Genomic DNA, 13,723 nt, shown 5'->3' with positions numbered 1-13,723 from the left:
GTTGCAAGTACTTTCAGCTCAAGCAAAGCGACGAACGCGAGAGAGGTGACGTGTGCAGCTCAAGCGGTTGGTGGCCCGTCACCAGGGACCCGGCCGGGGTACGCAGATCGGGTCGATCCGATCGCTTTGTTCGTCGATTCGCCATCGTGATTCGTGACTAATCCTTGTGACTTGTGAGAAGGCAAAACAACAAAGCATTGTCGCTGGGCTTCTTTCGACGCCTGGCGGACGCCACGCAAGTGGAGGCTGGAGTAGCTGAACAGCTGCAGGCAGATCACAGTGGTAACGAGTCGATGTGTGATCACGGAAAACGTATGGTAGCTAGCGTCATCTCGAGAAGACAGCGACGCCGGACCTTGTTGGAATTTGGAAAAGAGAGCTGCTTGCTTGCTGTTCCATCGGTTTACGGCAATTGCGAGCTCTCGTAAGTCACTCTTCGTCAGACATCAGAAAAGGCTGTTACCCGGCTGTTGGGGCCTGCCTATTATAACAAACAAGTCTTTCCTGAGAGAGGCCCATGATCGATCCTGTGATGAAACTGACGTGTTTGTTCCTGCAAGGAATGGAAAGCGCTGGTTTTCTATCTTGAACTGGCGTGCAAGTGCAAGCACCGGTGTTGTATAAAGTGACTAAGTGAAGGTGCTTGGCTGGACTGTAACCGTTCTTACACTACATCTTCTTTCAATAAAAATGCAGTGAAGATCTCCAAGCAATCTTTGTTTATTTGACTGCAGGTATGAGAATTGGACACTAAAGCTAGTAAAATGCATGGATTGTCAACTCACGCATACATCAGCAATTCAGTTTCAGGTCTTCTCATCAGTTGCTTATACAAGGACGATGCAAGATCTGCTCTCTGGGAAGAAGGAAAATGTAACAGAAGTATTGACCACTGTGCTAGCATCGTCGTCCTCCAGTTTCCGCTTCACCTCAGTAGTTGGTCGGAGGAGGACTATTCTTAAAAGACAGTTAGCTGGCATGTCCCTCATCAGTCATCACTGGTGACTGGTCTGCTTTATAGCTCTGCCCAGCAAAGCTTTATGCTCCTACCAGAAAATGCTGAAAGGCTGAGTATTATCTTAATACAATAGTGTTAAAAGAAGCCACCAATTTGTCGAGAGGGTTTAGAAATTCCCACGTTAATCGAAAAAAGAATATACATCATTAAATTTTATGTTAAAAGAATCCATATCGAATACAACTAATAAGTATATAATTGGAAATAAAAAATAAATTAGCACCTCGTACCCTCACGTGATACAATAGGAAAGATACGGACCTCATGCGTGTACGAGCTGCCAATTAATGTAATTTTTATCCTTCGGCTAGCAAACATGTTATTTACCGTATACGTAACCATATTCAACACACGGGTCAATAATATTTATGTACCCGGATGGATATGGATTTTGGGTAGCTGTAATTCTCTTTTCGTAGCACTTTATGTAAATTTATTTCTATCCTTATGCTAGCAAGGCGTGTAGGATATGGACTTCGGCTATCATGTAGTTCATGTATCGGTCAACACAAATTGAAGACTAGATCAAACAACAGCTACATGGTGCCCGTTGTGGCACGATGGCCTATCAGCTGCTGCAGCAAACCACCATCAGCAGCAGGGGAAGCCACCGCACAACTCGGACAACATGACCTAGCATAGGGGAGAGTAGACTAGCTATCGGCAGAGAGCTTTAGCTCGGATTCTTTCCACCTAAGCCTTCTACTTCCCCTATTGCGGGTAGAATTCTAGATGCTTGGACAATATTACTATTTCATATTTCTACTCCTTCGTATTGATATTTTTCCTTTTTGCCAATAAATGACGAAGGATTTTTTACATAGCCGATTACTTTTTTATCATTTTAAATAGTTGCATCCTATGTGGCTATATCCACTATCTTGATCGAGATATGGAGGCTTAGATTTTGGTAGGGGCGGGGGAATTATTTATGGGATTGTGAACACACTATAGTCGAGCTTCAGACCAATGTCCCCAGTCGACTCCATCCCCCTTTTGTTGGGTCTGGACCCCTACATGTAAGTAGAAAAGGGAGGCTCAAACGTGTATAGAAATGTGGAAAGCAATTAATTTAATACAATGTGAGTCAACATTGGGGTCTATTAGTGCATTACCCAGGGTGAAATCAAAGGCATAAAAAGGTTTCAAAGTCATAAGCCAGGGAGCTAACATGCATCCAGGCCCTAGGTGGTGGAGGAAGAGAAGAGATGCGACCTAGGGTGAGTGAGGGAGAGGGGAAGAGAGAAGAAGGAGGGGGAACATGTGCAGAAACTGACTTCATGCCTCTGCTAGTCAGCAATGGCAATAGCGGCGACTGGCCTAGGGTTTGGTGGGGTGCAGCGACGGGCGGGGGTGGGTGCTCCTTGAGTCACTCCGAGTGCGACATGAGGACCTTTTCTATCCTCAACTTGATATATATACACTAACGATTGTTGTCAAAATATGTTGTGTATTATGAGAATGTATACAAAATGCACGAATTGACTAGGAACAAAAAACATCAAATGATGACTTTGTCAGGTCCATTAGGAATAGAAAAATTACTATATGCTCCCTCAATTTTTATTTGTAAGGCGCACACGCATATCAAGATTCAAACTTTACAATATTTGACCAATAATTTAATTATCAATTTTTTATTTTTATAATGTAAACTTTATATGGTTGAATTCATAATCAAATATACTCTTTACAATGGTTATAAGTTTATAATCTTAAACAATATAAACAATATAATATAAGCAAGCTTGGACACACTAAGAGTATGGTTATAAGTTTATAATCTTAAACAATATAAACAATATAATATAAGCAAGCTTGGACACACTAAGAGTAGTAGTTCAGGTTGAGGTAGAGCACATATTGGCGTTTGCTTCCCATGCCCCATTTGTGGCCACATTGGCTGGTGCACTATAAGAACATGGAGTCATGTTGGTACTATTAGCACTAGCTGAGCCATTAATTATCCACATGCATACGCTTTGATCTGTGTGTGACCCTAGCAGTGCCATAAATATGGAGCCAGTGAACAGAAGATAATTTTTTTTGACAGATGATTATAAATACTCGTGCACACACTCATCCTATGAATACACATAGACCTCCAAGAGACCATAGTAGATCTTGAGATTGACAAAGTCATCATAGGCGTCTTGCCATCAACGATCACGTTGCCTACCACTGGAAGAATAGAGACGTTAATTTGTAGAAAAAATTCAAAAAATATAAGCATCCATACCGAGTCGAGAACTCGAATCCAGATGGGCAGGTTCCATCACAAAAGAACTTAACCAACTGAGCGATGCCACCAATCGTGTACCATCGGTTATATGCTGGTACCAGGGATCCAGTGAAGCAGTAGAAAATAGAGATATGATAGTGGTATAAAGTATAAACAATGTGTCATCCATCCATGGCACGCACTTTGATGGCGACAATATGCTCAAAGCACGGGGCACCTACCTCACCCCCACAATGGATTAACAGGAACAACTACGATCAAAAGAAAGGAGAGAAAAAAAGTTAGCATTGGTCAGATTCTAAGAGGGTGATAACTCCCATGGAGGAAAAACTATGGGTTAGTCATGACGAAGTTTAGCCAAATAGCATATTATAGAGAACAATTGCCCAATCAGAAGATAGAAAAGAAGAGTTGTTAAGCTAAGACGATTACAATCTAGAAAGCCACAAGCATCGATCGAACATTAGGGAAACAACAATGACAACATGGCGATGTTGTCATGTCATAGCCACATAATTCGATCCTAGGCCAGTCGCCATGTTGAGTATCACCACCATGTTGAGTATCACCCTAACGCGGCCATAGAGACATGGTGATCAACACCGGCGACAATGAGAAATAGCGAGGTGATGATGTCTTCTGTGTAGCATTATGATCAGTGACCATGAGAACATAAAAAATTAGGAAGAAAGGAAGGATATATGATGTAGTAACGCGAAGTGCTCATGTGATCCAGAACAAATCAATTTGGAAATCGATGTTTGACACATGTCCATAGCAAGTTATAGGTAGTCTTTGACAAGAGAAAGCAACCCACACTGTGAAGTTTGTGCTTTCAATGACCCGCGGTATGGCAAACAAAACTCCTTGAGAACAAAAGTAGGAGAGAGGGGACGAGCATAGTGTTGGGGCGAGATATCAACGATCTCCCCTAGCCCACAAAATCAACAGAACTTAAAGGCCCAGACCCATCTAAGGTAGCAAAATTGCCGTCAGCCCAATATGAAAGGGAGAGGCCACGTTCCGCCTCGCCCGACCCGGAGTCCAGGGGTTGGACGCTCCCGACCCCTAGAAGACTAAACTCCGCCTCGCCCGACCCGGAGTCCCGGGGTCGGACGCTCCCGACCCCTAGAAGACTAAACTCCGCCTCGCCCGACTCAGGGGACCGAGGTTAGGAGCGCCCGACCCCCACCGCAGAAACTCCGCCTCGCCCGACCCTAGGCGCGGGGGTCGGACTCGCTCGGGTCCACAAGGCGAATATTCGCCTCGGGCGCGGACTGGAGGATCAGGATGACGATCTCGTGGGCCCCCCTATCGACCTCGCCATAAATGCGTCGCGGCCCTGTCAAGCCGAAAGGGAGCGGCGTCCCCAACGTAACCGGTCCCGAATACCGGTGCGCGGCCGTGCGGCGCGAGCTGCAGTGGCCGCGGCTCCTTCTGATTCGCCACAGGGTACTCATGAGCTGCGCCGAACGACACAGTAGGGCGCATCGCTTGCTCTCACGCCCCGTGCTCCCAACGGCAGTTTCAGGGATGCGACGTCCGAGTCTTACGGTAATCGGTGGGGCAACAGAATCGGACCTCCTCCCTGGCGGGCACGGATGCCGAGGCTGAGGCTCATCATCACGCTCGACGGCGATGGCGACCAGGGAGATCATCGACAAGATCAGGAAGGAATCGCCCTCCCTCGCCGGACGCGCTGACAGGGACCGGAGGCCGGGGCAAGAGCGGTGGCCTTGGGACCCTCCCCTTTACTATTTTTTTACTTAGCTTATCCTTCCTACTTCTTCTCCTGACGCCTGGCTCAACTGTAACCCCGAGCTCCCTCTTGCGCTATAAAAGGAGGACTGGGGGTCATGGGACGAGGACTCCTTTTCTCAAGCAAACAGTACACGCTCACAATCCCTTAGAGCACAAGCACACTCAAGAGACCTGGGATCAGTTCCCTCTCTCGCCCATCTGTAACCCCTACTACAGAACCCCGCGTGGGTAACACGAGCAGCCTCGATACTGGACGTAGGGCCTCCTTTTGCCCGAACCAGTCTAACCCCGTGTCTCCCACGCCACCATCCGAAGCCTTACGCGCATAAAAGAAATTTACTAGTCTAGAGTCTTGATCCGCAAATCTTGACAACGACAGTGGCGTGCCAGGTAGGGAACCTTTGCGCGTACATCTCCGGCTTCAGATGGCCAGTCACGACACCAGCTTCGCTCCGGGCTGCCTAATCCGCTTCGGGAGTCTGGACTTCCTCGCCACCGGGGAGGGGATCGAGTTGATCCCTCTCCTCGTCTTGCCCGCTCGTCCCGCCATCCCCGGCTCCACCGCCGGGATAGCGGCGAGCGGCCAACCGCGCGCCGGAGGGCCCTTCCCAAGGGGTCGGCTCTTCGGGCTGCGCAATACCGTGGTGACTTACGGTCGCCTCCTGACGCGGTCCATGACCGTGTCGCCCGCGAGCAACAAACTCGCAGGCGCGACGAGGACAATCTCCAACGCCGGCTCCGACAGCGGGAGCCACCACCCCTCACGTGAGTGCTTCATGGCCGACGTGCACTCCGAGGGGTCCAACGATGACGGCGCTGGAGGGAGACAGAGGACTCCCCCTCAGCGCGCCGCGGCTACGACCGGGGCTCTCGGCAAGGCTCCGGAGTGCCCTCGGCAGCCGGAGGCGCGCGTGGCGTTCCGCCAGGAGGTCGAACGCTCCCGCCACGAAGGCGGAGCGCGATAGCGGGCGCGCGACGTCCAGCAGCACATCTGCGCGGACGAAGAGCGCCCTCAGCTCTTCGCTCGCGCCAGCCAGAACATCGCTGCCACGGCGGCCCTACTCCGGCGACTCCCCGAGCCGGCGACGCCCGAGGAGCGACGGGCGCGCCAAGAGGTGCACGACTTGCTCGAGTGCGCCGCCGTCCAGCAGGCGGAAAGTTCCGCGTCCCGGCGACATGGACAAAACGCCAGCAGGGCGGCGCCCGATGCGCCCCCGGAGAGACGGGGGGAGTCTGTCCACCAGCCTCATCCTAGTGAAAACCAGGCCGCGTCCGCTCGACGGACACCACCACCCGCAGGAGGCGGGGCTCGATCCATTCATCGACGCGTCAGCCCGGTCCGCGACGCCCGCGACACCCTGGACGCGCGGAGGCGCTCCCGTGCGAATAGGGAGGACGGGGTAGATCGCGGCTACCACGTCCACCGCGGCGGGCGCTACGACAGCGAGGAAGACCGCAGCCCGAGCCCCGACCTGGCGGGGCCCCGGGCCTTCTCCGCGCGCATCCTGAACGCACCATTTCCGCCGCGCTTCAGGCAACCGACGAACATAGCCAAATACTCGGGGGAGACAAACCCCGGGGTATGGCTCAGCGACTACCGGCTTGCGTGTCAGGCTGGTGGGACGGACGATGATTTGTTCATCATCCGCAACCTTCCACTCTTTCTGGCCGACTCGGCACGAGCCTGGCTGGAACATATCCCTTCGGGTCGGATCCGCTGCTGGAACAACCTGAAGGAGATATTCATAGGAAACTTCCAGGGCACGTACACGCGCCCCGGCAACTGCTGGGATCTCCGGAGCTGTCGCCAGGGATCGGACGAGTCCCTCCGGGACTACATCCGACGCTTCTCCAGGAAGCGCACTGAGCTCTTCAACGTCGTGGACGTCGACGTCATAGGGGCCTTCCTGGTGGGAACCTCCTGCCGACCCCTCGTCCACGAGCTAGGGCGCCGAGGCCCGCGAACCACGGAGGAGCTCCTCAATATTGCCACCAGCTACGCCTCGGGCGAAGAGGCCGTTGGAGCGATCTTCGACCGCTCCAAAGGCAAGGCAAAGCGGGAGGAGGATGCTGACGAGGGCACCTCCAACTGCCAACAGAAGAAGAAAGGCAAGCAGCGACGCGAGGCTCCCCTTGTGGCTGCTGTTGAGCGCAAGTGAGGACAGCCGCCCCCGGAGGGTACTCCCAGCTTCTTTGACAAGCTGCTCGAGGAACCGTGCCCGAACCACGAGTTCCCCACGAAACACGCCTACAAGGACTGTAACCTCATGAAGAGGTACTTCGTAGGCAATCCGGTGAAAGGCGACCGGAAGCGGAAGCCCGACGAGGAGAAGAAGGGCGATGAGGAGAAGGAAGACGGCTTCCCCAAGGTGGACGGCTGCTTCATGATCTTCGGCGGCCCAGCGGCGTACGACTCCAAACGTCGTGAGAAGCTGGAGCGCCGCGAGGTCTACGCGGTCGAGCCTGCGACGCCGGCCTTCCTCGACTGGTCGGGATCCGCCATCACCTTCGACCGGTCCAACCACCCGGGACGCGTCCGGTATCCGGGACGCTACCCTCTCGTCGTCGACCCCATTGTCGGCACGACGCGCCTCACCAAGGTGCTCATGGATGGAGGCAGCGGCCTCAACATCCTCTACGCCGAGACCCTCGACGCCATGGGGATTGATCGCTCCCGCCTCCGCCCCAGCAAGGCGCTGTTCCACGGCGTCGTGCCGGGAAAACAGGCAATGCCTCTATGGCAAATCGACTTGCCCGTCACTTTCGGGACCCCTTCCAACTACAGGAAGGAGGTCCTCACCTTCGAGGTGGTAGGATTCCACGGAACCTACCACGCCATCTTGGGGCGGCCGTGGTACGCCAAGTTCATGGCCATCCCCAACTACACCTACCTCAAGCTCAAGCTGCCGGGACCCAACGGGGTCATCACCGTGGGCACGTCCTTCCAAAAGGCGTACGAGTGCGACGTGGAATGCTGCGAGTACACTGCAGCCATCACCTTCATAGGAGACTTGGCGGTCCAGCTCGCGAAGAGTGTCGAGGACCAGCCCGACTCCAAGCAGTCGGCCACCTCTTTCGAGGCCATCGAAGGCGTCAAGGAAGTCCTCCTCGACCCCAGCAGCTCCGACGGCCGGACCATGCGGATCGGCGCTACCCTATCCCCCAAATAGGAAAGCGCGCTCGTCGACTTCGTCCGCGCGAACAACGACGTCTTCGCGTGGAAGCCCTCAGACATGCCAGGCATTCCGAGAGAAGTCGCCGAGCACTCCTTGAACGTCAAGGCCGGCTCCAAGCCAGTAAAGCAAGGTCTGCGCCGCTTCGACGAGGAGAGGCGCAAGGCCATCGGCGAGGAGCTCCAGAAGCTTTTGGCGGCCGGATTCATCAAGGAAGTGTACCACCCTGAGTGGCTAGCTAATCTTGTTCTTGTACGAAAAAAGAATGGGAAATGGAGGATGTGTGTTGATTATACCGGTCTCAACAAGGCGTGCCCGAAGGATCCGTTTCCTTTGCCACGCATAGATCAAATAGTCGACTCAACCGCCGGGTGCAAAACCCTTAGCTTCCTTGACGCGTATTCCGGCTACCATCAGATCACGATGAAAGAGTCCGACCAGCTCGCTACCTCTTTCATCACCCCCTTCGGCCCCTACTGCTACGTTAAGATGCCATTCGGCCTCAAAAACGTGGCGGCTACGTTCCAGCGATGCATGCTAAAATGTTTCGGGGACCTCATCGGGCGGACCGTTGAGGCTTACGTTGAAGACATTGTAGTCAAATCCAAGAAGGGCGACCAGCTCGTCCCTAACCTCGAACTAGCCTTCAAAAGGCTGAGGGACAAGCGTATTAAGCTCAATCCCGAAAAATGCATTTTCGGGGTTCCGAGGGGCATGCTGCTAGGCTTCATCGTCTCCGTGCGTGGCATCGAAGCCAATCCGGAGAAGATAGCGGCCATTAGCGACATGGGGCCAATCCGAAACATAAAAGGAGTCCAGTGCGTCATGGGATGCTTAGCGGCTCTGAGCCGTTTCATCTCACGCCTTGGCGAACGGGGGCTCCCCCTCTATCGACTCCTAAAGAAGACTGACCGCTTCGAATGGACCGACGAGGCTCCAGAGGCACTTGACCGACTCAAGGACCTCCTGACGAAGGCTCCGATCCTAGTCCCGTCGACCGACGGCGAGCCCCTCCTGCTCTACATCGCGGCGACCACCCAGGTGGTTAGCGCGACCCTAGTGGTGGAACGAGAAGAAGAAGGACACGCTCTCAAGGTGCAGCGCCCGGTGTATTTCGTCAGCGAGGTCTTGTCCGAGTCCAAGGAACGCTACCCGCAGATCCAGAATCTCATCTATGCCGTCCTCATCACGAAGAGGAAGCTGCGCCACTACTTCACCTTCCACCCGGTAACGGTTGTTTCGTCGTTCCCACTAGGCGAAGTGATCCGGAACCAGGACGCCACGGGACGGATCGCGAAGTGGGCGCTCGAGCTCATGGACCAGGGCATCACCTACGTCCCCCGCACCGCCATCAAATCCCAGGTACTCGCCGATTTTGTAGCAAAGTGGACGGAGATCCAGATGCCATCGGCGCTAGAGAAGCAGGAGTACTGGATGATGTACTTCGACGGATCGTTGATGAGAGCCCGTGCTGGAGCGGGCCTCGTTTTCGTTTCTCCTCTAGGCGTGCGCATCAGGTACATGATCCGCCTCCATTTCCCAGCGTCCAATAACGTCGCCGAGTACGAGGCCCTCCTCAACGGGCTTCGCATCGCCATCGAGCTAGGCATCCGTCGGCTAGACATCTGGGGCGACTCCTAACTAGTCGTCGAACAAGTCATGAAGGAGTGGAGCTGCCACGACCCCAAGATGGCAGCCTACTGCAACGAGGATCGCAAGCTTGAAGACAAGTTCGACGGGCTGGAGCTCAACCATGTCGCAAGGCGCTTCAACGAAGCCGCCGACGAGCTGGCAAAGGCAGCATCCGGCCGAACGCCCGTCCCCGACGGCGTCTTCGTCAGCGACCAGTTCAAGCCTTCAATCCGTTATCAAGAACCGGCGAGGGTCAGCGAAGCGCCACCAGCTCCGGGCTCGGGCCCCGACCTAGGGGAGGTCGGCAGCGCGCTACCTGTCCCAGGCTCAGGCGCCAGCCCTGACAGGGTCGGCACCGCTTCGCCTGACTCGGCCCCGAGAGCCGATCCCTCCAGCCCCATGGTCATGGAAATCGCCGCAGACCCCGCGGTGGGGCCCGACCCCCCAACCGACTGGAGAGCCCCATACCTCGACTACCTCATCCGCAACACGCTCCCGGCGGACAAAATGGAGGCCTGTAGGATTGCACGTCGCGCCAAATCCTTCACGATTATCGATCAAGAGCTCTACAAGAGAAGCCACACCGGCATCCTCCAGCGCTGCATCCCGATCGAACAGGGAAAAGCACTGATTCAAGACATCCACGCCAGAGCCCGCGGCCATCACGCTGCACCAAGAACCCTCGTTGGCAACGCCTTCCGGCAAGGTTTCTACTGGCCGACGGCGGTTGCCTACGCCACCCACGTGGTCCACACTTGCGAGGGGTGCCAGTTCTTCGCACGCCAAACCCATCTGCCCGCACAGGCGCTCCAGAACATCCCCTTCACGTGGCCCTTCGCGGTCTGGGGGCTGGATCTCGTCGGGCCCTTCAAGAAAGCGCCCGGGGGCTTCACCCACCTGCTTGTCGCCGTCGACAAGTTCTCCAAGTGGATCGAAGCACGACCAGTCGTGCAGATCAAGTCCGAGCAGGCAGTAATTCTTCACCGACATCATCCATCGCTTCGGAATCCCCAACTCTATCATCATGGACAACGGCACGCAGTTCATCGGGAAGAAATTTCTCCAGTTCTGCGACAACCACCACATCCGAGTGGACTGGTCGGCCGTGGCACATCCCCGCACGAACAGGCAGGTCGAACGAGCCAACGGCATGATACTCCAGGGGCTCAAGCCACACATCTTCGACCGCCTCAAAAAGTTTGGCGGACGGTGGGTCGCGGAGCTTCCCACAGTCCTTTGGAGCCTGAGGACAACCCCCAGTCAGGCGACTGGCTTCACCCCGTTCTTCATGGTCTATGGGTCCGAGGCCATCTTGCCCACCGACCTGGAGTACGGATCGCCGAGGGTCAAGGCGTACGACGAACAAGGGAACCAGGCATCGCTCGAAGACGCACAAGATCAGCTCGATGAGGCACGCGATGTGGCCCTGCTGCACTCGGCCAAGTACCAACAAGCTTTGCGACGCTACCACAGCCGCAGGGTGTAAGGCCGAGCCTTCAACGTCGGCGACCTGGTGCTCCGCCTCGTCCAGGACAACAGGGGTCGGCACAAGCTGACTCCTCCGTGGGAAGGTCCCTTCATTGTCGCGCGCGCACTACGGCCAGGCACCTACAAGCTAGCGACCCCCGACGGACAGATCTTCAACAATGCTTGGAACATAGAACAGCTAAGGCGTTTCTACCCCTAGTTTTCATTTCCAAGTTCCGTACTTAAACTTTTCTGTAAATTCAAAGATTTTTACGGAAAAAAGAATTTCGAGCTGGTTCCGTCCAAGTTTCCTCGTCGAACTCAGGGATATCCGACCCCGGTTTCACTCCAGGGTCGCATATCCCTCGGGGGCTACCAGGGGCTCCGGCTCAAGCCACTTGGCACCATCTCAAAAAACATTTTCTCTTTCCGAGCCGACCCTCCTTCTGAACCCTCGGACATGAAAAGGAGAGAGCGCACGAACGGTGTTCAGGTAAGACTGATCGGACTGCGAAAAACCTACGCCCCAGCGGCTACGGTGCCTTCGCCCATCAACGCTTACCGACACACCCGACAACGCGCTCTAAACTTTCCAAGTCCAGAAAACAAGAAAGAGGATCGGAAACTTTTTTACGACAAGTTACGGAAAAGCCCTCCAAGGCCATCACAAAATAAGTCTGGAACTAACGCATTTACAACTTGGGCGCCAGCCCAATACAGTTAACTCATCGGGGGATCTTCGGGAGGGACGGCTTCATCTTCCAGGAGCTTCGCCAAGGCCTCCACCGGGTTGAACACCAACGTGTCGATCTCGTCCAGCTCAACCTCGGAGTAGCCGGCGGCGTATCCCCCACTCATCCCGGCGAAGTTGATGCCGGAGTATTGGGAGCCGAAGACCCCGAAGGCTCGCCGCACGCCGGTGTGGAGCGCTTCCACGGCGATCTCGCGGGCTCGGCGGTACGTCCCGAGGACACAAGCCATCAGCGAGCTCGTTCCCTCCCCCTGGACCACGCTGAGGCCATCGCAGACGACGCGGATCGCATCCCGCAGGCTGCCGTGCTCAGCACGCTCCGCGTCAAGCGCCTCCCTCAGCCGCGTCAAGGGCCCACCAAGTTAGAAACCACCGCAGCAACACAGAGACAAAGAAACGAAAGAAAGACTTACCCTCGGACTGGGCCCTCAGCTCACGCTTCCAGTCGGCCCCCTGGGACACAGCGGTCTGGAGCCCCTGCACTTGCGCCTGGAGCCGACCGACCTCCGCGCCAAGCTCGGCCGCCATCTTCTCGGCCTCGCCCTTCCGGGCCGCCTCGAAGTCCCGCTCCTGCCAGGCCTTTTGCCGCTCGCGCCGGATGCGCTCGACGGTCTTCTGAAGGGCATCAAGATCTCCCCTCAGCCGCACAAGCTCCTCGGCATCAAGGCGGGCCCTCTCGGCAGCAGCGGCCTGGAGCTCCTCGTGGTCGAGGCGAGCCTTATCGACGACGGCTTGGAACTTGGCCTCCGCCCGCCGCGCATCCTCCTGCGCCGCTTGCTCGCGCCTCTGCAGATCGTCGATGACCTGCTGGGCTGCGGCAACCTGCATGGTCAGCTCCCTGGTCCGCTGCCTCTCCAAGTTGAAGCGCTCCCAGAGCCCCCGCTCCAGCCGGAGAAAATCGGATTTCCCCCGACTGCATTCTTGGAGAGCCTGCAAAGCAATACGCCATCAGGGGTAAAGCAATGAAAAGAGACAACCACCAACGGAAAAGGTATCGTACCTAGCTACCAGGGAGGACAACGCTGTCCAGCTCCCCCAACGCCGAGGACAGAGCCGCGCGGGCGTTAGCAAGGCCGCCCTGCACAGCCTGCCACTTGCGCCATTCCGCGGCATCATCCAAGGTGAAGAGTTGTCTCGACGGGTCGTCACGAGACGACCAACACAGGACGGACCCTCTCCACGCCTTAGGAACGGAAGTGGCCGAGGCAGAGGCGGGAGCTAACCCTGACGCCGTCGTCAAAATGGGCTCCACCATCCCGGAAGCCGCCGGGTTCACCGACGGTCCTGGCGCCTGCGCACCTGCCCCTGTCGAGGTCGCCGCGGGTCCGCCCGTCGGCGCCACCGCCTCCGACGCAGGCGGCGGAGCGAGTGTCCCCGTGGCCGCCTCACCCTCCGTCGCGACCGCCGAGGGAGGCGCCTCCGCCCCTGTCGAGGCCTCCGGAGCAGGCACCTCCACCTCCGCCGCAGGCGCCACCTCCGTCATGGCTCCCTGGGCGGAAGTCCCCGTCTCCGTTGCCACCGCCTCCTCCATCGCAGCCGCCGGGGCGGGCGTCCCAGCCTCCGCCGCTGCCACCGTTCCCGCCATGGCCGCGGGGGCAGGATCTCTTCCCTCCGTCGCTGCCGCCGTCCCCGTCGCGGCCGCTGGGACATCAGTCCCCATCTCCACCACCGTCGTTCCC

The sequence above is a fragment of the Setaria viridis genome, chromosome 5 (assembly GCF_005286985.2).
Source record: "Setaria viridis chromosome 5, Setaria_viridis_v4.0, whole genome shotgun sequence".
Taxonomy (NCBI): domain Eukaryota; kingdom Viridiplantae; phylum Streptophyta; class Magnoliopsida; order Poales; family Poaceae; genus Setaria; species Setaria viridis.
The sequence above is the reverse complement of the archived record's forward strand: the minus strand, read 5'-3'. Positions refer to the sequence as shown.